The 22,970-nt window shown below is 45.5% G+C and overlaps 1 pseudogene across 2 annotated transcripts; it reads right to left on the reverse strand.

Moving 5' to 3' along the window:
• Nucleotides 1–4,077: 4,077 nt before the first annotated feature.
• On the reverse strand, nucleotides 4,078–15,344 carry LOC145534598 (large ribosomal subunit protein uL23 pseudogene; annotated as a pseudogene). 2 transcript variants are annotated; one of them, XR_014074785.1, is made up of 4 exons: nucleotides 14,277–15,344; nucleotides 12,440–13,215; nucleotides 5,850–6,263; nucleotides 4,078–4,366 (listed from the first exon to the last, which is right to left on the reverse strand). The product of XR_014074785.1 is annotated as a large ribosomal subunit protein uL23 pseudogene, transcript variant X2 (transcript). The 2 variants fall into 2 exon arrangements; XR_014074784.1 differs by lacking the exon at nucleotides 14,277–15,344 and having other exon boundaries at nucleotides 5,850–8,872; nucleotides 12,506–13,233.
• Nucleotides 15,345–22,970: the final 7,626 nt, after the last annotated feature.

Below are 22,970 nucleotides of genomic sequence, written 5' to 3' on the forward strand. Positions count from 1 at the left end.
AACTGGGGCTGGAGAAGAAAGCACAGAGGAGCTCGCCCTGCCGCACTGGCTCAGTCCTCACCTTGGGCCTTGGTCTCTGAATCAGCCTCTCTTCTCGGCCTCCAGAACCTGTTGGTTAAGCCACTGACTGATCTGCGGCATTTAGAGCAGCCTGAGCCGACTAAAACACTAGCCTTGGCCTGTTTCTGGAGGTATGAGGTGTGACCCTCGTCACCCCTTCCATGAGGGCGTCTGTCCGGGCACAGGAAGCCACCCGCTTCCCCTCCTCCGAGAGGAAAGCACTCTGGAGCCGGGAGGAGACGGGCTCCGAGCCCCATTCCCCCAAGTATCTGTGGTGGGACAGTGGAACCAGGCCTTGGGGCTGGCTCTGCTTTGGAGGTTAGGTCCCCAAGTGCCTTTCCTTTCTTAGGGAAAGCCCCTCTGGGTGGTGGTGTTTTTCAGTTGCTAAGTTGTGTCCAACTCTTTGCAGCCCCATGGACCTCAGCACGCCAGGCCTCCCTGTCCATCACCAGCTCCCAGAGTTTGCTCAAACTCGTGTCCATTGAGTCGGTGATGCCATCCAACCATTTCATCCTCTGTCGCCCCCCTCTCCTGCCCTCCATCTTTCCTAGCGTCAGGGTCTTTTCCAATGAGTTGGCCCTTTGCATCAGGTGGCCCAAGTATTGGAGGAGAGAAAGGAAAAACAAGGCCAAGAGTCAGCTGGGGGCTGCCTGCGGGGCTGGCGGCAGCTGCCCGGAATCCTGTGTCATTCAGCCCCTGCCCCGTAGCTGGTGGTGGTAGGGGGGAGGGGTGCTGTGTGCTTCCCCCTCCCCCATGAAAAGGGACTGGCTGACGGCCAGGAGAGCAGGGACCTTCCCTAAGCCTGTGAGCCCTGAAGCACTCAAGGCTTCACTGAGGCACTCAGTGCTAACAGAAGCATCTGAGGCCTCACCACCCCCACCCCGGCGAGCCCTAGTGTCTGAGCCATAGATCAGGGGTGGGGCCCGAGAATCTTCATTTCTAACTAATGAGACTGATGTTGCTGACCCAGAAACTGCACTTTGAAACCTGCCGCCGACACAGTTCTCTGCAAGGCCAGAGGCTGCTCCCTAGGTTCCTGCACTCAGCCTGGGAAACCCACATTTCTGTTGAACACAAGGAGCCAGTGAGTCAAGGGACCTTCCTGCCCCACTTCCACTGTCTGTGACACACAGAACACCTGGGGCAGGTGCACTTCTTTTCCAGGAAGATCCCCCATTTGGCTAGTGGCCCACTATCCAGTTTTAACCACGTCTAGAAATGGCAATTCTAATCATTTTTAACCCTGCTTGCTGGCCGCTACCTCAGTCCTGACTTCAGACTCCTCTGGGCCACGTCCAGGAAGAAAGAGGACCCCCACCCGGCACATGTCCATGGTGGGGGCCACAGACCCCTGCGGGCCTCTCAAGCTTGGGGATGGGCAATGGATGTGTGCCGCCAGCTCTCTGGAAGTCACCTGGACCCGTTAAATACAGATTCCTGGGCTGCATCCTAGACTTCTAAGCAATGCAGGGACTGGGGCCCGGGCATCCGCATTTGACCAGTATCCCGTTGTGACTGTGACGTACAGGAGAGTGAGACGGCCTTCTTCTGCAGCCAGAGGGGAAGCACGTGTGCCGGACACCTGGCTCCCTTCTTTCCTGTTCCCCTGCCAGGTCTTCCTTGCCAGCCCTTATTTTGGCCAGAGAGCTGAGTTCTGAAGGTCAGGTCACTTCTGTCACCCCAAGCAATGGTGATACAGGCTGAGCCAAACTAAGCTTCGGGCTGTGAGCAGCTCCAGGGAGGAGTCCTCCTACCAGTTCTGAACAGGCAGGTAACCTGGTGCCGAAACAGCCCTCGCTGTGCACGCCTGGTCCAGTGTTCTCAGTCCTGCTGTATGTTAGCATCACCTCTGCTGTGGGCAGGGGTCAAAGTACACAGGGATTGGGATTCAGCTGTTCTAAGCCAGAGGTAGGTAATACAGGAGGAGGGCTGGGCATGGCGTTTATTTTAAACTCCCCAAATGAGTCTGTTGTGCAGCCAGTGTTGAGACTCTTGCTGCAACTACAAAGAGAGTATTTCCCATGAGATATGTTTTCTAATTCAGATCAGCCGTCTCTGTGTACCCCAGGGCCATGGGCGGTTTGGAAGGGGGTTCCTATGTATGTGTGTGTGTCTGTTCAGGATTCCCAGTCAATCCTCAAGGAAATCAACCCTGAATATTTATTGGAAGGCCTGATGCTGAAGTTGAAGCTCCAATACTTTGGCCACCTGATGCAAAGAGCCTACTCGTTGGAAAAGACCCTGATGCTGGGAAAGATTGAAGGTGGGAGGAGAAGGGGATGACAGAGGATGAGATGGTTGGATGGCATCACCGACTCGATGGACATGAGTTTGAGCAAGCTCTGTGTGTTGGTGATGGACAGGGAAGCCTGGTGTGCTACAGTCCATAGGGTCGAAAAGAGTCAGACACAACTGAGCCACTGAACAACAACCAGCCCTGGAGTCAGAAACTTGAATGTCACTAAAGATTCCTCCCTCTTCCATATTTATTCCTCATGTTCAGCTTGGACCCAAACCCTGATCCTTTTCTCACACTAATCCTTTCTCTTCTATCAGCTCCGTTCCTACCCAACATCGCCTGTTGCCTGGACATTCTTGGTATCCTTTTAATTGCTTTTTCCAATAGTCTGACCCCCACCCCTCTGCCCGCAGAGGGCTTTTCCACATCTTTGGATGACATGTGACTTTGTGCATCACGGCACATCCACTGGTGATCAGTCTGAGATACCTTGTCAGTTCTGGCGCTGGCCTGTAGTGTTCAAAGGATGAACTCAGTCCTTTAAAAGAGAAAACAAATAGCTGAGAAACCAGGTTGTTTTCATAAAACCAACCTGAGGTCCAGTCTGCTCTAAGTTTGACTCTTCCCGGTATCTGACACTTTTCTTTGAGAGGAGAAGAAAGCCGTCTATTACTGGACACAGTTTAGAATGACCTGGAATGTTGGGCAGATGCTTTCCAGAGCTGGGGGCAGTCTGTGTGGATGAGGGGTACCCATCTCCCAAGTAAAAGCACGCATCATTCTGGATTTTGGATGTGTTTTGTAATTGGGCCAAAAGTATTATCAGTGAGATATCTGTCCCTTCTGAATCTGGGGCCATCAGAAAGCAACATGAGCACTAAATGCTGTACCCAGCAACCTATAACTGTGAGCTGGTCTTAACTTAGCAAAACTGAAAAGGAAGGAAAGAAACTGGGAGAGTACAGAGTAAAGAAACCAGAACAAAGAGGACAGATACCCTGGGGAGAGACTGAAAATGTTGTCCTCTTAGAAATGTAAGAAATGATTAGTAATATTTAAAATAATGTTCTATCTGGTAGGAATGTGCAGGCCTTATTTGGATTCTGATTCAAACAACAACAAAAAGATTTTTGAGACAATTGGAAATTTGATATTTAATAGTTTTTAGGAACTCATGACGGAGAAGGCAATGGCACCCCACTCCAGTACTCTTGCCTGGAAAATCCTATGGACAGAGGAGCCTGGTAGGCTACAGTCCATGGGGTCGCTAAGAGTGGGACACGACCGAGCGACTTCACTTTCACTTTTCCCTTTCATGAACTGGAGAAGGAAATGGCAACCCACTCCAGTGTTCTTGCCTGGAGAATTCCGGGGACCACGGAGCCTGGTGGGCTGCCGTCTATGGGGTCGCACAGAGTCGGACACGACTGAAGCGACTTAGCAGTAGCAGCAGGAGCTCATGAATATTCTGAGTTGTGATTATGGTCTTGTAATGTTAAAAGAAAGGATTCATATCTTTTAGAAACACATACTGAAATATTTATGGGTGGAATGATGTGCTAGCTGGGATTTGCTTCAGGATAATTCAGGAGACAGGAAGGGGATGGGAGTAGTGTTGAAAGAAGATTGGCCAGGAGTCAGTAACTGTTGGGGCTGAGTGGTAGGTACACCGAGGTTCATTATACTATTCAACTTTCATAGGTGTTTGAATTTCTTTATAATGAAAAGTTTTTTTAAGAATGACATTTTTATTACTAAAAATTGTGATGATTTCTTACCTAAATTGGTGGTCTGCATGAGCATAAAGGGGCTTGTGGAAACTGAAAGTTTGAGAAACTCTGCTAAATGCTGTACGGTCTTGAATAGAGGGAATACCCAGTTCCCAAAGCATTTCACAAAGGATGGATTGTAAGAAAAGAATCACAAGTCAGAGGAAGTTGTCCTCAAGATGTTGTTAATAGAGGTCTTCCTTGTGGGTTCCGTTGGCCTGGAAGGCTGTGAGAGTATTTCCCATGTAGGGGCAGGCGTGGAAGTGGAGAAATGAAAGACATCAGCTTCTTGATTCTTCTAGGGAATAAATAAAATATACCAGAATGGGTTTGGGATGTGTTAAAATGACTATGGTTTGAGAAAATAACTGTTGATAAACTTCCTGGTAGACTCTGCAATGTTTAGACATCCATACAGAGATAGAAATTAAATCATCAGAGAACTAAGCACCTGAACAATCTGTTTTAGTTGAAGGAACTACTTTCACAGAATTTTAACGGCATTTATGCTTTTGTGCCTGTATTTAGGAATTGTACTGAAACAGGTGAGGAGACACAGTCCTACCAAAATCTCTATTGCATCTGCTGCAGAAATATCCCAAGGGCCCCCCACTGCCTTGTGGGGTGAGCTTTCTAGTTTGGCCCCCAAACATGGAGCCTCATAGTCTGGGTTTGAATCTTATTTCTACAATTGACTAACTCTCTGGTCTTGGGCAAATTACTAACTTATTCTCAAAGTCTCAGTTTCGTTATCTGATCATTGTCATCCACCCAAAATGATTACCAGATCAAATGAGAAAATGTCAGACGAGCATTTAACTCAGGGATTTCCCTAGTGGTCCACTGGCTAAGACTCCACGATCCCAAGGCAAGGGGGCCTGGGTTCAAACCCTGGTCAGGGAACTAGATGTCACATGCCACGGCTGAAGAGCCTGCATCCCACAACAAAGATCGAGGATCCCAACTGCCACAACTAACAGCTGGCGCAGCCAAATAAATACTTTTTTTTTTTTTTTTAAAAAAGAGCATTTAACGCAGCCCCTGGCCCACATGCCCCGCTAGTCTGAATGCTGGTCCTCACCTCCCCCTGGTCTCTGCATTAAAAAGGTGAATCTTTTCCTGACTTGTTGTGTACACTCTCTGCCTGATTCTTCTGTCTCTTTTCTTTGGCTGCTAGGACTCCTGGACCCAAATTTGCAGCCTGCTTGCAGTAACTGAACAGCATCATCTGGTAGACATTCCTGTGTCTTCATCTTATTATTCCTCCATCACTCTTTTCCTTGTTCTCTTCATTGCCTATCTTGGTCACTTCTTCCATCCTTTATTCTGTGTGTTTTTATAAGCTGGCTTAGCTTTTTAATGGAGCAAGGGAAGGTGTAAGTAACTAAGTAAATAAGTGATCTGTGGCTGAGGCCAGGAGAGAAGAGGAGTCATGGGAAGGGGGAGATGGAGAGGACTCTGAAGGGCCAGCTCCTCCAGATGGGGCAGGGGGCAATAAAAACCGCCCACTGGACCACTTTGAAACCATTCTTGCTTTATGCCTTCCCTGGTATTCACCATGTCTGCTATCAATGTGTGTTGTAATCCTGGGCCAGGAAACCCTTAAAAACAAAAAGGGGGACTTCCCTGGCGATCCTTCAAGAACTTCATTCCTTCCAGTGGTTAAGAATCTGCCTTCCAATGTAGGGGAATTGGGTTCGATCCCTGGTCAGGGAACTAAGATGACACATGCCGTGCGATGCGGCCAATAAAAAAAAAGGGTAGGGGGGCAAGTTGCCTACTTGTTTTAGGATTCGGTGGGAAACTGCGGGCATCTCTCTTCCCACTACAGACACGGAGCCCTGGATTCAGCCCGGTTTTCTTCCATGACTCGGTGGCCTCTGTCCACTGGTGATCCTGTTCCAGCTGCAGACAAAGGCCTTCCTGGGAAGAGGCAGCGTTTTCCTGGCCAACAGGATGCTGATTGCTGACAGGCACACAGTGTGCACCAAACATGCCGCTCTCCTCCGCTGGGGCCAGGAAGATGAGTCAGCTCCACTGGCCCCGGACCTCAGAGTCTTGGGTCTTCCCAGTGAACTCGGAGGGCACAGCCTGGGCTTTTGCAATGTGGAATATTGCAGGGGCTTTTGTTTATGGGATCCAGCTGAGGCCTTGGTGACTGATATCTCCCCTAATAACAACTGGGGAGGAAACTGCTAGCGAGAGATAAAGATAAGAGAGCTTCTGGTGTTTTCAACACCAGACCTTGAAAATGAGGTGTCCCCAAAGCTCCCACTAGCAGAATTCCCCCAAACGCTTTGCTTGCCCCCCTAGAAGTTTCTGTTAAAGAGACAACAACCTAAGTATTAATATTTGTGCCCACTCATTACCATTCTCTCTGAAATTTGATGCTGTAGTTTCTAGGCTTATGGAGTGGCAGGCGGCCAACCTGTGCCTCGGTGTCAGTGGCACACGTGGGTACAGGGTCAGAGGAGGAGGGTAGGGCGGGACTCCAGGGAAGGAAGGTGTACGTGGGGACTGGGGGTGCATGGTGGATCTGGGGGGCAAAGGCAGCCTTGGCAGTAGAACTGCCCAGCCAGGGCCCTCTGCAGAGAACACTGTGGACACTCTCTCAGAAAGCTAATGTCATGTGTCTACAGGGAGGTTCGTCCTTTATTTTGTAAAAAGCCTTTTTATTTAATTTACTTCCCCCCCTTTTTATCTTTTTTCTCTAATTTAATGAGTAAGGGGGGCAAAAACCCCCCTACATGGGCTTCCCTGGTAGCTGAGCGGTAAAGCATCTGCCTGCAATGCAGGAGATGCAAGTTCAGTCCCGGATCAGAAAGATCCCCTGGAGAAGGGCATGGCAACCCACGCCAGTATTCTTCCCTAGAGAATCCCATGGGCAGAGGAGCCTGGTGGGCTACAGTCCATGGGGTGGCAAAGAGTCAGATATGAGAAACCATGCATGGTATATTGCTAAGTGAATTTTAAAAATCACAAAGCCATAGACAAACCCTATTTTAAAAAAATGATTTATTTTTGGCTGTGCTGGCTCTTAGTTGCAGCATGCAGGAGCTTTAGCTGTTACAAGTGAATTCTTATTTTCGGGATGCGGGATCTAGTTCCCTGACCAGGAATGCAACCCGGGCCCCATGCATTGGGAGCACAGAGTCTTAGCCATGGACCACCAAGGAAGTCCCCAAACCCCATTTTTATAGTAACAACAGAAAAAAAAAGTCAGTGAGAAAGACTGTGAAGTGATTCATGCCAAGGAGTTGACAGCTGCTCCTTTGGAGAAGGGAGTGGATTTGGGGGAAGGAGTGATGAAGGAGGGGAAGTTTTCACTCTGAAATTTAGGGATTTTTGGAGAGAACACAAAGTAATTTTATTTTTTATTTATTTATTTTTTTACATAGTGAAAACTTTTATATTTGGAATTAGCCAGCTGGACTCAGTTTAGATGATCCCAATTTTGTTGGCAACATCCAAAGCATCATAGTCAGGAGCCAGTCGAACATATGCCTTCTTCTCTCCATCAGGCCTGATCAGAGTATTGACCTTAGCCACGTCAATGTCATAGAGCTTCTTCACAGCCTGTTTAATTTGGTGCTTGTTAGCCTTGACATCCACAATGAATACCAGTGTGTTGTTGTCTTCTATTTTCTTCATGGCTGACTCAGTGGTGAGGGGGAATTTGATGATGGCATAGTGGTCAAGTTTGTTTCTCCTAGGGGCGCTCTTCCGAGGATATTTGGGCTGCCTCCTGAGCCGCAGTGTTTTGGGCCGCCTGAAGGTGGGTGATGTCCGGATCTTCTTTTTCTTGTGGCTGTGGACACCTTTCAACACTGCTTTCTTGGCCTTCAAAGCCTTTGCTTTGGCTTCAGCTTTAGGAGGGGCAGGGGCTTCCTTTTTCGCCTTCGGCGCCATCTTCATGAAAAGGCACAAAGTAATTTTAAAAGGGCAAAAAACTCAATTTAGGAGCTCTGGGTGGGGAGAATTCACTTTCCTGCAGAACTCAGGTTCATCCTGGAGGTTGGACGCTCCTTCCCAGGCTGCCTTGATCCACAAGGAAAGCCCCCCTCCCCACCTGGATGACGCAGGACCCTCTCTGCCCCCACCCTCTACTCCAAGGCGGGGAATGCTGGCTCTTTCTCACAGCACAATGACTGTACCTAACAGAGTGCAAATGTTATTTCCATTTAATGCCCACGACAATACGATAGAGATGCCACAATATGCCACGATAGAGAAGAACGCCCACTTTACACTGAGGAATCTGAAGTCCAAGATGAGAAACTGCTCAGCTACTGGGAGTCAGCAAGGGCAGTGAGCCAGGCTCCTCTATCCACATGCAGGGTCCTTTCAGCCCTGCATCCTCTGGTAGGAGAAGGTTGGCCTGGAGCTACCTGAGGAGGGCAAAACGGAGCACAGAGACTGCCTGGGTGTACCACCAGAACGCAAAATGACCAGGCCAGGACTGTTCTGTGGTGATTAGCTCTCTGTGTAACATGCCTCAGCCACAGGTGTGTGTGTGTGTGCACGCTCAGTCATATCTAACTCTTTGTGACCCCATGGAGTGTAGCCCAGCCAGGCTCCTCCATCCATGGAATTTTCCAGGCAAGAATACTGGCATGTGTTGCCATTTCCCCCTCCAGGGGATCTTCCCAACCCAGGAAGCAAACCCATGTCTCCTGTATCTCCGGAATTGGTGGGCAGATTCTCTAGCACTGAACCACCCGTGAAGCTCTCAACCACACTGCCCAGATATTTAGTAAAACAGCAGTCTAGATGTCCCTGTGAGGATATTTTTCAGATGAGATTAGCATTTAAACCAGTGAACATTGGATAAAGCACTTTACTCTTCATAACATGGGCTTCCTCAGTTGTGTCTGACTCTTTGCGACCCCACGGACTATACAGTCCACAGAATTCTCCAGGTCAGAATACTGGAGTAGGTAGCCGTTTCCTTCTCCAGGGGATCGTCCCAACCCAGAGATTGAACCCAGGTCTCCCACATTGCAGGCAGATTCTTGACCAGCTGAGCCACCAAGGAAGCCCAATCAGATGAGGCAATTCCTTAAAATCAATCTCTCTCTACATATACATACTTACACCCCACTGACTCTGTGTCTCTGGAGAACCCTGACCAACACACTTTCTCTAAAGGAGACTGGGTGGACACACGTCTTCTAAACTACCTTCCACGGGCATCACCACACCGGCAGTGAGGCTTCTGAGACTCACATGCTTCATAAGTGATTGAGTGAAAACCAACAGTTATGCTGAAAATGCTCGATGGCTTTGCTGGATAGGATATTTATTTAAACTATTGTTTTGTTCCTGTCTGAGTCACTGAATCTAATGGAAAGGAACAGAAATCATCTTGATTAAATCAAGGGTGGGTGGGTAGGAGGGACGAGTGGTGAGGTGCCTTCCTTTTCTGAAAAGTCTGTGACCCAGGATTATTCCAGAAACTATACCTTCTGTTTTGTCTTTTAAATCAGAGTAAATGGGGACTGCTGGGGCCAGCAACACAGCTCCAAGGCTGGCACTGTTTCCTTTCACCTCCCATCCTAGGTGCAGTTTCCTTCTGTAAGGAAGGGCCCAACCCCATTCTGTCTACACACCCCTCACCGCAGGCAGAAGCTTCCTGTTGCCATGTACACAATGCTGAGACCAGCGTGAACACATTTAGCTACTTAGCAGAGTTTGCATTTTATGAGAGTTGGGAGAAGAACCCAGAAACAGCTCCTCATCAGAGAGCATCACTGCTTCCATTTTAATTATGATGGAAACTGAGGCCCAGGGACGTTGGGCTATCTGCCCAGGACTACACAGGAGTCATGGTCTGAGCTGGTCAGAAGGCTGCCGGGAAGAAGAAGGGGATCTGGGAGGATGTGCCCTGGCTTCTCTGGAATCGCCACTCACCAAGCCTCAGCCCTTCTCAAGGAGTAGAGCCTGATGGAGGGATGGAGACTGGCATCCTGGCTTCTCCTCAAAGCTATGACCCAGATATGGAAGAGTGCTTCTTAATTCTCATTTGGATTTCCGGCCTAGTGTCTCCTTTCAAAAAAGTTGAGTTCAACACCACATTTCATTTCTCACAACATGGTGAGCTCATTCCTTGTCCCCTACGGCAGTGGTCCCCAATGATTTTGGAACCAGGGGCTGTGCCAGTTTTTCCAGGCACCAGGGTTGGAGATGGTTTTGGGATGATTCAAGCACATTACATTTATTGTCCACTTGATTTCTATTATTATTGCATCTGCTCCACCCCAAATCTTCAGGTGTGAGATCCTGGAGGTTGGGAAGTCCTACCCTATGGGTTGGAGAGTTCCCTTATCCCTCTGCGCTCAGCTTAGCAGTTACCTCCCCCAGAAAGCTTCCTTGTACCTTCCCTGCACCCACCCTCCACAAGTGCCCCTTGGAGTCCTGGCAGCCCGTAGGCTGAGCCCTTTCAGGGCACGGAGGCTGACACTGAGAGCATCTGACACGTGGTAGAGCTTGGTAAATATCTTGTTGGCTAAATCATGGAGATAGTAGAAGTAAATGCACCAGGAAATATTTCCTTTTAGGGAAAAATGACTAGAAATTCCTACTCATCTTGCCTGATACATAATGGGCATTCAATGTTTATAGCCTAATTCTCAAAAATGAGAAGGCTGTGTTCAGAATAAATAGCCTCTGACTTCAGCTGTGTTGTGGGGATAATAGGCAGTCTCACTGTCATTTCTGGGTAAAAACGTCAACGGCCATGAAGAGAATGCTTTCAATTTTAAGTTTTCCTTCCATACGTTTTCTAAAACCACCATAATGCCTTGTTGCTTTTCTACAATCTAGTAATTAGCATAAAATTTAGCCCCCAAATTGGAGGGTATTACAGGTATTTTAAACTTTAAATTCAATATGGCAGGATTCCGGGGGTCTGCCAATTATCTAGAAAAATAAGATCCACCTGGTCTCAAATTTTCCAGTTAATTCAACAAATTCAAAACCACTTGGTTTACATATTAGGCAACACCGTGTTTGTTCCCTTTTCATTCATTCATCCGCTCCCGTGGGGAATGGAAGTCCCCTGCTGTAGGAGGGTTGAAGGTGCTCAGGAAATAAGACATCAATAAGCAAGGAGGAGAAGGTCAGAGGACTTCTCTGATGGCTCAGTGGTAAAGAATCCACCTGCCAATGCAGGAGATGCAAGAGATGCGGGTTTGGTCCCTGGGTCAGGAAGATCCCCTGGAGTAGGAAATGACAACCCACTCCAGTATGCTTGCCAGGAAAACCCCACGGACAGAGGAGCCTGGCAGGCTACAGTCCTTGGGGTCACAAGAGTCGGACACAACTGAGCACATACTCACTGATGGCCTATATGGGATCTCTCACCTCAGAAATTCAGAAGTCCACCAGGGGGTGGATACAGTGCACCAACCAAACCTAACAGCATAGACTTTCCATCAAATGGTGCCGTAACAGTCAAGGTAACCCAGGTCAAAAACAATACAGATAATGCTATGATCAGGGGAGGGGCCCAGTAGGGATGGGATAGGCTAGATCTTGAGAAGGAGGCAGAAAGGGAAAAGGGCTGCCTTAAGTATGAGAGATTTGCTTTGGCTAATACCTGCCATTCCATACAGGCTGTAAGAATACATCTGCAGTATTCTTGACGAGTGAAGGCTCAAGCAACAAGGTGGGATGGACAGGGGCTGGCCCCTAGGCCAAGCAGGAGGAAAGGCAGCCCCGGGCCTGGGGCTGTGACTCAGACAAGAGGAATGCCGCTCAGGCCGCCTGCAGCTGTGATAAGGAGGACAGGATGGGGCACAGCAGGGGACATCCTGGAGCAGCCTGGGGGACCTTCCAATTGGGGGCGCACAGGCACAAGCCCAGGGCCAGAGAGAATTCCGGCCGGCGTGCCAGGCAGAGGCCTGGAGGGCAAGCAAGGGAGAAGAGTGGAGATGGAACCATCCATCACCCAGGTGCAGTGGACGAAGGGAGGGAAGCGTCGCTGAGGCCCCGTGTGCTGTGCCTGCAGCTTCCTTACAGACCTGCTGGCTCCGCCTTCCTGCCCTGGAGCCCCTGAGCTGCCCCGGACCCTTCCCAGCCTGCCCTCGGATGTCCCCCTGCTCTGCGCCTTCTAACCCTTGGATCCAAATCTCAGGCCTGTTTCTCCTACCAGCCATGTTTGTGCCACATCTTTGTAATGCTTGTGCCTTAATTTACTCCTTTCAGTGGGCTCCCATTTTAAACATGGCCTCTGCCTGCTAAGCAAATACCCTTGTTCGTAAATTACTCCCACCTGAACCACCTCTCCTTCCCTCTCCACCCTCAAACTCCACACAGAGGATCCCGGGCTTCCTTGCAGCATGATCAAAACCCTTCCTGGGCATCCACTTACCAGAGCGCTGGTGAGACCAGGCAAAGTGTGCAACTTCTTTCCCCTAGGAAGCAATCTCATTAGTAGGCAGTTTAAACCACTTATGAGGGTTTCCCAGGTGGTGCTAGTGGTAAAGAACCCATCTGCCAGTGCAGGAGACATAAGAGACATGGGTTCGATCTCTGGGTCGGGAAGATCCCCTGGAGGAGGGCATGGCAACCCACTCCAGTATTCTTGCCTGGAGAATCCCAGGGACAGAGGAGCCTGGTGAGCTATAGTCCACAGGATCACAAAGAGTTGGACACTACTGTAGTGACTTAGCACGCGTGCATGTAAACCACCCATAGGCCCCTGCTTTGTCAGGGTTCTCTGTGTTTTTCCTTCTGTCATGGAGTCTGATGCTCAGACCCCTTCCCCTTCAACCTCTCCTACAAATGCCTGGAGTTTCAGGTTCTGGCCCATCCTCCAGTGAGTTCCCTGCTTCTCCAGAAAAGGAAAATATCATCATGTTAACACCCATGGTGGTAAGCCATGTTGATAGTTTGTACCTTGATGTATGTGATGAGAATAACACTTCACCTCTGTCGTTTTCCTTCCAAAACCCAATAAGCTCAGTCTAATTATGAGCAAAACCTCAGACAAATCCCAACTGAGCAACACTCTCCAAAATAACTTACCAGCACTCCTTGAAACTGTCAAGGTCATCAAAAACAAAGGAAGTCTGAGAAATTGTCACAGTCAGGAGGAGCCAAAGGAGACATGATGATGAAATGTAACATGGTGTCCTGAATGGGATCCTGGAGCAGAAAAGGACACTAAGCAAAAAATTAGGGAAATCTGAATAAGGTTTTGCTGTTCAGTCACTAAGTCATGTCCGACTCTTTGTGATTGCATGGACTGCAGCATGCCAAGCTTGCCTGTCCTTCACCATCTCTCTTAAATTTGTTCAAATTCATGTCCATTGGGTTGGTGATGCTATCTAACCATCTCATCCTCTGTCACCTTCCTCTCCTCTTGACTTCAATCTTGCCCAGCATCTGGGTCTTTTCCAGTGAGTTGGCTCTTGTATGGAGTTTAGTTAATAATAATTCATCAGTATAGGTTCATTAATTCTAGCGAATATATATAAGTGTAACATACAAAGTTAATAATCAGGGAAACAGGGTGTGGGCTATGTGGGAACTCCTGATCTTTGCATTTTTTTCTGTGAATCTAAGACTGTTCTAAAAGAAAAAGTTCATTTTAAAAAAAGGCTTTTTTTGAAAAGTCATTCTACAACCCCTAATACAGCAGCAGCTGCTGGATCCTTTATTACTAAAGTGAATCTTACTTACTGATCCTAAATGCTGCCTTTCAAACTAGATACTTTATCATGCCTATATCAAAGGTATGGTTTTTCCAGTAGTCATGTATGGATGTGAGAGTTGGACCATAAAGAAAGCTGAGCACTGAAGAATTGATGGTTTTGAACTGTGGTGTTGGAGAAGACTCTTGAGAGTCCCTTGGACTGCAACGAGATCCAACCAGTCCATCCTAAAGGAAATCAGTCCTAAATATTCATTGGAAGGACTGATGCTGAAGCTGAAACTCCAATACTTTGGCCACCTGATGCGAAGAACTGACTCATTAGAAAAGACCCTGATACTGGGAAAGATTGAAGGGAGGAAGAGAAGGGGACGACAGAGGATGAGATGGTTGAATGGCATCACCGACTAAAGGGACATGAGTCTGAGCAAGCTCTGGGAGTTTGTGGACAGGGAACCCTGGCATGCTGCAGTCCATGGGGCCACAAAGAGACGGACAAGACTGAGGGACTGAACTGAACTGAAAGTATCACTAGTACTAAATGAAAACTCACCCACTTTAGCCTTATTTGTTGTTTAGTCGCCAAGTTGTATTCGACTGTTTTGCGACCCCATGGACAGTAGCCTGCCATCCTACTCTGCCCTACTCAGCCTGTTCATGGGATTTCTCAGGCAAGAATACAGGAGTAGGCTGCCATTTCCTTCTCTAGGAGATCTTCCTGACCCAGGTTTCAAACCTGCATCTTCCACGTTGGCAGGCAGATTCTTTACCGCTGAGCCATCAGGGAAGCCCTTAGCTTTCTTTACTTCTATTTTAGGTATCTACTATATACTCCAAAAGAACTATTATTACTATGTCCTTTAAAAATTCTGGTTAGACTTATTTCTGATTCAGAAAGTAATATATTACTTGGTAAGACTTGAAAAGAAACTGTTGGCAAAATTGTTCCTCCCATAAAAAATAGTACTATTTGCAAACTTCTCTTAAAAGTATTTTTGGAAATGACTCAGAATGCTTCCTGACTCCACCACATTCTACCTTGTAGAAACTGTGATAACGAAGCAGTAATTTCCAGTAATAGCTAGGTGGCTTACATCCCAATAAGATGATTCCATATCTTGTGCAAATTTGAAATCTGTTCTCTTCTTTCTTGGAGCAATTTGTGAAGTTATGAAAGCATGTTATTCTGATTTCATCCATCATATACTTCTTTCGCTGTTGTTGTCTTATGGAGAATGGGAGGATTTGAGAAGGGGAGAGAGGTGTTATCAAGTTGAAATTTGGGGAGAAGCTTTTCTTGTTCTCTGAAGAAATATCTCGAACATAGTATTAGTGCCTTGGTTTGCTCAAGAGTCCCTTGGACTGCAAGGAGATCAAACCAGTCAATCCTAAAGGAAATCAGTCCTGAATATTCATTGGAAGGACTGATGCTGAAGCTGAAACTCCAATACTTTGGCCACCTGATGTGAAGAACTGACTGATTGGAAAAGACCCTGATGCTGGGAAATATTGAAGGCAGAAGAGGGCAACAGAGGATGAGATGGTTGGATGGCATCACCGACTTGATGGACATGAATTTGAGCAAGCTCTGGGAGTTGGTGATGGACAGGGAAGCCTGGTGTGCTGCAGTCCATGGGGTCGCAAAAAGTCAAACATGACTGAGCGACTGAGCTGCTTGCCTATGTGTGTCACAGAACACATTATGACACCACCATGAGATCAAGTTATGAAAGGCTCTGTAAGATAGAAAATAAATGGGCTGGCAAATGCCTTTGAAAAACTGCAATATGTACTATGAACCCTATCATTCAGTCCTGCCCCATCACTGAAATCCCAGCTTCTGCTGGTTTTGTTTTACCTGCTATCTTTTCAGCTTTCTTGTCTTTTGAGCAGTTTGCTCACGTCCCCTCCACTGGTAACTAGTGATCAAAGGAGTCCCAGTTTAAGTAAAATCTGACCAGTCTGCTCATATTTGGAGTTCTTAGCACTGCTTACTTTCATGAAACAAAATCTTCAGTCGCCCAAAGCCTTTGGCAGCTCCACATTGGCTGCTTACACGGCACAGGGTCATCCCGAGACAGGCAAGTTGCCTGCTTGGTTTCGCCACCGTTCTGTAAACTCTGCCAAATGTTTGCACACAGATTCACTCCCATGGTGATCAAGCAGAGTGTGTGACTAGGACTATTTCCACCATGTCTCAGCACCAGGCCTGACACAGAAGTGAGAAGTCTAGACTTGGAGGCTGAGGGTCGGGGTCTGAGCTTCACACCTTTACCTACTAGACAGGGGAAGGACAGGTTACAGGAATGCTCAGAAACCTTAATGTGCTCATCCGAAAATGACGGTTATAATCCCTGTGTGTTGCGGAGCTTGTGTGCAATTTTACATAATTGTGCTTTGTGAAGTGCTACAGATATGAAATGCCTTTAGTCTTCACAGTGTAAAGTCTACACAAGATGCTTCCTGAGCAAGCTGAGGTAAGGTGCAAGCAGTTTCAGAACTGTCAGTTTCATCACGATATTAAAAATGTAATTCTTCAGGCCTTTCATGCCACTTGGCTACCAATTGAATATTAAAAAGGAGCTTGAGAAAACCATAGCTGATTGGCATTTGCGGAAATGTTACTGAAGACGTAGGCTTCACTGTTAGGCAAGAAAGCTCTTGAATTGGTGGGCCAGACGCAAACTTCACAACCTGTCCACCTATCCATCTAAGAGAGAGAAAAGATGGGTGGGACTTGACAAGCTCTTTCAAAGGTCCAAGCCTTTGGGGCAGGAGAGTTGGAAGCTAGTAGAAGTGGCTGGGCCCCTCTGCCACTAACCAGTCTGTGGTTGTCGCCAGAGCTGTTCAGTCTTTTCATTCTCTGAATGGTATCTTTCAATGAACTGAGCTTTAATTTTGCTTTTATTGATCTTTATTTTTCTTGTACAGTTAGCAGGGTTTTGTGTGGGTGTGTCCTTAGAAATCTTTGCCTACCTTGAAGTTATGAAGGTATTTTCCTATGCTCGCTACTAAAAGCATTTTGGTTCCCTTTTTTGTTTAGATTTGTTATCATCTTGAATTATTTTGAGTATGACGTTGGGGTTTAGATAAATGACATGTACACATCATTATGGTATCACACAGAGTATTTTTGATGCCCTAAAACCCCTCTGTGCTCTGCCTATTTGTCCCTCCCCTCCCCCACAACCCCTGGCAACCACTGGTCTTTTTTAATGTCTCCACAGTTTTGCCTTTTCTAGAATGTCATACAGATGGACTCACATGCATTATGTAGCCTTTTCCAGGTTGGTTTCTTTCACTTACTAATATGCATTTAAGGTTCCTCCATGTCTTTTTTTTTTTGGCTGAGCTGAGTCTTCATTGTGGTGTACAGGCTCTCTTTTTTTTGCTGCACACAGGCTTTGGTAAAAAATTATTTAGCCATCCTAGTGGGTGTGAAATGATAACTCATTGTGGTTTTGGTTTGCATTGCTCTAATGACTAACAATGCTGAGCACTTTTTCTTTCGCCCATTGGCCAGTTGTATATCTTTGTTGGGAAACGTCTGTTCAAGTCCTTTGCCCATTTTAAAAATTGGGTTCTTATCTTTTTGTTGTTGAGTTATAAAATTCTTTAGATATTCTGGTTGCTAGAGTTTTATCAGATATATGATTTGCAAACACTTCCTCCCATTCTGTAGATGGTATTTTTCCTCTCTTGATAATATTCTTTGGTGCACAGAACTTACAAAATTTTGATGAAGTTCAATTTATCTCTTTTGTTGTTGATACGTGTGTTTTGGTGTCATATCCAAGAAATCACTGCCAAAACCAACATCACGAAACATTTCCTGTATGTTTTCTTCTAAGAGTTGTAAAGTTTTAGCTCTTACATTTAGGTCTTTAATCCATTTTGAATTAATTTTTGTATATGATGTGAGGTAAAGGCCCAACTTTATTCCTTTGTATATGGATATACAGTTTTTCTATTGCTAATTGTTAAAAGGGCTTCCCTGGTGGCTCAGTGGTAAAGAATCCTCCTGCCAATGCAGGAGACGCAGGTTCAATCCCTGGGTTGGGAAGATTGCCTGGAGGAGGAAATGGCAACCCACTCCAGTATTCTTGCCTGGGAAATCCCATGGACAGAGGAGCCTCGTAGGCTACAGTCCACGGGGTCGCAAAGTCAGACATGACTTAGTGACTAAACAACAATTGTTAAAAAGCCTGTCCTTCAGAATAAGAGACACAGATGCATAGAACAGTCTTATGGACTCTGAGGGAGAAGGTGAGGGTGGGACGTTCTGAGAGAATAGCATTGAAACATGTATATTATCATATGTGAAACAGAACACCATTCCAGGTTTGATGCATGAGACAAAGGCTCAGGGCTGGGGCAATGGGATGACCCAGAGGGATGGGATGGGGAGGGAGGTGGGAGCAGGGTTCAGGGTGGGGAACACATGTAAACCCATGGCTGATTCATGTCAATGTATGGCAAAAACCACTACAATATTGTAAAGTGATTAGCCCCCAACTAAAATAAAAAAATTAATAAAAAAATTAAAAAAAAATAAAAAGCCTGTCCTTTCCACATTAAAGTGTCCTGACCCTTGTTGAAAATCAACTGACCGTATATGCAAGGCTTTGATTTCTGAACTCTCTACTCCATCCATTGGTATACATATCTATTCTCATGTCAGTGCAAAACTTTTGATTTCAATGGCTTTTTATTAGGTTTTGAAATCAGGAAATGTGAGTCCAGCAACTTGACTCTTATCAAGATTATTTTAGTGAGTTGGAATTCCTTAAGAATCCATCTGAACATTCAGCTGCATTTCTACTTCTGTAAAAAAAGAAAATGCCATTGGGATTTTAATAGGGATTGCATTGAAACTATGTTGCTTTTGGGGAGTACTGTCATCTTAACAATATTAAGTCTTCCAATACATGAAAATGAGATATCTTTCCACTTATTTAGGTTTTTCCTTTCTTTCGACAATGTTTTCTAGTTTTCAGTCTGCAAGTCTTTTGCCTCCTTGGTTAAATTTATTTCTAAGTATGTTATTCCATTTTATGCTACTTTAATGGAATTGCTTTCTTCGTTTTATTTTCAGATCTTTCATTATTACCATCATAAACATGATTCCAATACCCCCATAAACATAATTCCAACATCTCTCAATCTGACCCATTTTGTCAAATGGTATTTTTTAATTTCATTAAAAAATTTTTGCACCATATAGAAATACAATTTATGTCTGACCTTGCCAAATTAGTTTATTATTAATTTATTGTGGTGTATAGGTTTATTATTTATTTATTATTAGTTTATTATTAAATTATTACTTTGACCTTGCCAAATTCACTCACTAGTCCTTGACAGCGTTAATTCTTTCTTTCCAGTTTATATGCCTGTTATTTTTTTGCCCCACTGTCCCAGTGAATACTGATCTCCAGTGCCATGTTGAAGAGAAGTGGTGGGAGTGGACAGCTGCGCCTTGCTTTCCCTCTTAAGGTGAAAATTCCAATATTTCATCATTATGTATGGTGTTAGGTATAGGACTTTTGGTGGCAATAGTGGTAAAGAACCTGCCTGCCAGTGCAGGCAACTCGAGAGACATGGGTTTGATTCATGGGTCAGGAAGATCCCCTGGAGAAAGGCAGGGCAACCCACTCCAGTATTCTTGCCTGGAGAATCCATGGACAGAGGAGCCTGGCGGGCTACAAAGAGTCAGACATGACTAAGACAACAGCACACACGCACATCAGCAGTCAGGCTGAGTTTTCTTTTATTCCTTGTGTGCTTAGAGTTTTTATTATGAATAGGTATTGAATTTTGTAGACTGCTTTTCCTGTATCTACTGAGTCAGTCATATGATTTTTCCATTTTATTCTGATAATATGATGAATTATATAAATTAATATTTTAAAAATAAATAACCTTACATTCCTGGGGGGAAAAAAATCCTAGTTTTTGGTCATGCTGTATTATCCTTTAAAAAATGCTGGGTTTAGTTTGCTAATATTTTGTTAAGGATGTTTGTGTCTATGTTCAAGAGGAATATTGGTCTGTGGCTTTCTCTTCTTATAATGTCTTTGTCTGGTTTTGGTATTAAAGCTGCCTGGCCAAAAATTTTAAAAATTGGGAAATGATTTTCTCCTCTATTCTCTGAAACAGTTTGTGTATAGTTGGCATAATTTCTTCCTTACAAGTTTGATAGAATTTACCAGTGAAACCATCTTTGACTGAAGTTTTCTTTACAAAAGGTTTTTAATTGCACTTTCAACTTTTTAAATCAACATCAGATTTTCTATTTCTTCCTGTGTCAGTTTTGGTAAGTTGTGTTTTTCAAGAAATTTTTTCCTTTTAATCTAACTTAGTATTTGCTAGTGATAGCCCCTCTTTATTCCTGTTGTTTGAAATGTGTGTTGTCTCTCTTGTTAGCCTACTCAATCTGGTGTTATTTTCTATCAGCCTCGAGGAAACTGTTTAGCATTTCCTGTAGTGTGAATTTGCTAGAGATGACTCAGCTTTTATTTATCAAAAAATGCTTTCATTTTGCTTTAATTTTACAAGATATTTTAGTATAGTTTATAATTCTAAATTGCAGGCATTTTTCTTTCAACACGTAAAAGATCTTGGTCCTTTATCTTTTGGCCTTCATTATTTCTGATGAGATGTATAGCTTAATTGTGTGTGTGTATCATGTGTCTTTTTTCTTCTGGCTCCTTTTGAGATTTTTTTCCCTTTAATCTGTCGTCAGCATTTTGATTACAAAGTGACTGGGTGTGACTTTCTTACATTTATTTTGCTTGTAACTTGCTCAGTTCTTGGGTCTGTGGGTTTGTATTTGTTTTCTTTTGTTCAGTCATTTAAAGCCTGGCTGCCTCCTGCCCACATTGTCTTCCTCTATTGTGGGTCTGCTCGTCTATCTCCAACACCAGACTAGGCGTTTGCCTCAGCTGGGGCTATCGGTTCAAAAGTGGGGGTAGGGGTTCATTCCTACCTGAAATTCAGTGAATCAGGGCTTCCTTGCATCTACAACCTATTCACCAAATGATTCTTTGCTCATGTAGATTTATTTTGCTCTAACCATGGTAATGAAGGCCTTTTGCCTTCTCATTCATCATAATCCTGAAAAAAAATTCAGGGTTAAAAAAATAATTTAAAAAAATTATTCCTATTCCCTCATTCTATATATTAATACATGAGAGATGGTACTTCCTGCCTCATAGAAGTGACGTGTGGCCATGTGACTTGACTGACCAATGAAATGTGAAGTGTGACTGTTTCTGGGTAGTATATTTAAGTCTGTGTGTGACTGGACATGGCCACTGCCCTCTGTGTGGTAAGCTGAAGGATGCCCCTTTCCCGCAAAGATGTCCTCTTAGGGCCCGCATGTGTGCTGTGCCTGCAGTCACTTCAGTCGTGCCGCCTGACTTTGTGTGACCTTGTGGACTGCAGCCCGCCAGGCTCCTCTGTCCATGGGATTCTCCAGGCAAGAACACTGGAGTGGGTTTCTATTCCCTTCTCCAGGGAATCTTCCTGACTCAGGGATCGAACATGCAACTCCTGTGTCTCCTGCATTGCAGGCGGATTCTTTACCACTGACAACCAGGGTAAAGAATGCCTGGGACGTGTGAATATATTACCTCACAGACGGAAAGGATCTTGCAAGTGTGATTAAGGTAAGGATCATGAGATAAGGAGATTATCACAATGTAATCACAGGATCCTGAGGGAGGCAGGAGAGGCAGAATGGGAGAAGACGTGATGACAGGGCTGAGGTAACAAAGAGACTTGAAAATGCCCCACTGCTGACTCAGAAGACAGAGGAAGGTGCACAGGAAGCCTTGAGGAGCTGGAAGGGAGGGAAGCAGACGCTTGCTCTAGAGTCTTGGGAAGATAAACAGTCCTGCCAACCTCTTGATTTTTAGCCCAGTGAGACCCATTTCAGACTGTGACCTTCATCACTGTAAGACAATAAATTTGCATTGCTTTCAGCCACTCAAGTTTCTGGTAGCTGGTTATAGCAGCAATTCCCAGATGGCTCAGTTGGTAAAGAATCTGCCTGCAATGCAGGAGACCCCGGTTCAATTCCTGGGTCAGGAAGATCCGCTGGAGAAGGGATAGGCTACCTACTCCAGTGTTCTGGCCTGGAGAATTTCATGGACTATATAGTGCATGGGATCACAAAGAATCGGACACGACTGAGCGACTTCCACTTTCCAAGAAACAAATACATTCTGTCCCAACTACAGCAACGCTCCAAGTTGAGGAGGCTGTCAGCCTGCTTTTCTGAGCAAGTGACACAGAGCCCAGCAGAGCCCCAGCTGATCACAGCATGTCTGGAGAAGGAGCAAGAAGTAAAATTCTGTCCTTTTAAGCCTCAGAGTCTTTGCAGATATCTACTTTTACAGCAGAGCTGTGTGTCAGGACCAATCCCACTTAAAGAATGTAACTCTGTATGGTTTTGCTGTGGGACTTGAAAAGTTTTTTCAGTGGGGCCTGTGAGTTTAGGCCGCAGGAAGTGATGAAATATTGGGACTACTCCGATGGGAACGTCAGGAATGGTTTCGAGTTAGTTCTGCTGAGGACCTAGTTATGTCGTGGCTCCTTATACACAGAGGACACACACCGAGGTTCAGAACGCTCTGCTGTTTCTCCAACAGAGAGTAATTGAAAGGAAGATCTCTGTAGGCAGGAAACCCAGGGGACAATACAAGGTGTGAATGCAAGTGTACTTCAGGGAGTTTTGGCAACAGCCAAGAAAAGTGACTACGGGGGAAGAAAACTGGTGGAGAGAATATAGCCTCTTTCAATCAGTAATGAGTTTTGCTGGATGATGCTGTTCAGAGGCAGAGAGAGCTGAGGTCTTCACTCTGCTTTTGTAAGAAGCAGTCAAACGACAAGGGCAAAAACAAAACACAAGCTGAAAGCATAGGCTTCTGCGAGCAGGTATGTTTCAGGGTCTCTCCTGGGACCCGCACACATATAACCTGATAATCCCTTTGCTTGTCTGTAGACAAGGACAACAAATGTTCCCTAAGAGCAATTCCAAAATGTTAGAATTCTATACTGTGTAATGTAAATTATGACTCTGCAGTTTGCAGAAAGGATAAAATGTGTCTACTACATCAGTTTCTAAGGACATCAGTTTCTAAGGCCGTAAGGAGTGTATTATATTTTTAGAGATTTCTCTTAGGGTCGAGGAGTACCAGGCCTTGAAAATATCTAGTGAACCATCCAATCTAATGCCCTGTGA

This window comes from Giraffa tippelskirchi, chromosome 14 (genome assembly GCF_054371585.1).
Source record: "Giraffa tippelskirchi isolate mGirTip1 chromosome 14, T2T-mGirTip1v1.2.pri, whole genome shotgun sequence".
Lineage (NCBI taxonomy): Eukaryota > Metazoa > Chordata > Mammalia > Artiodactyla > Giraffidae > Giraffa > Giraffa tippelskirchi.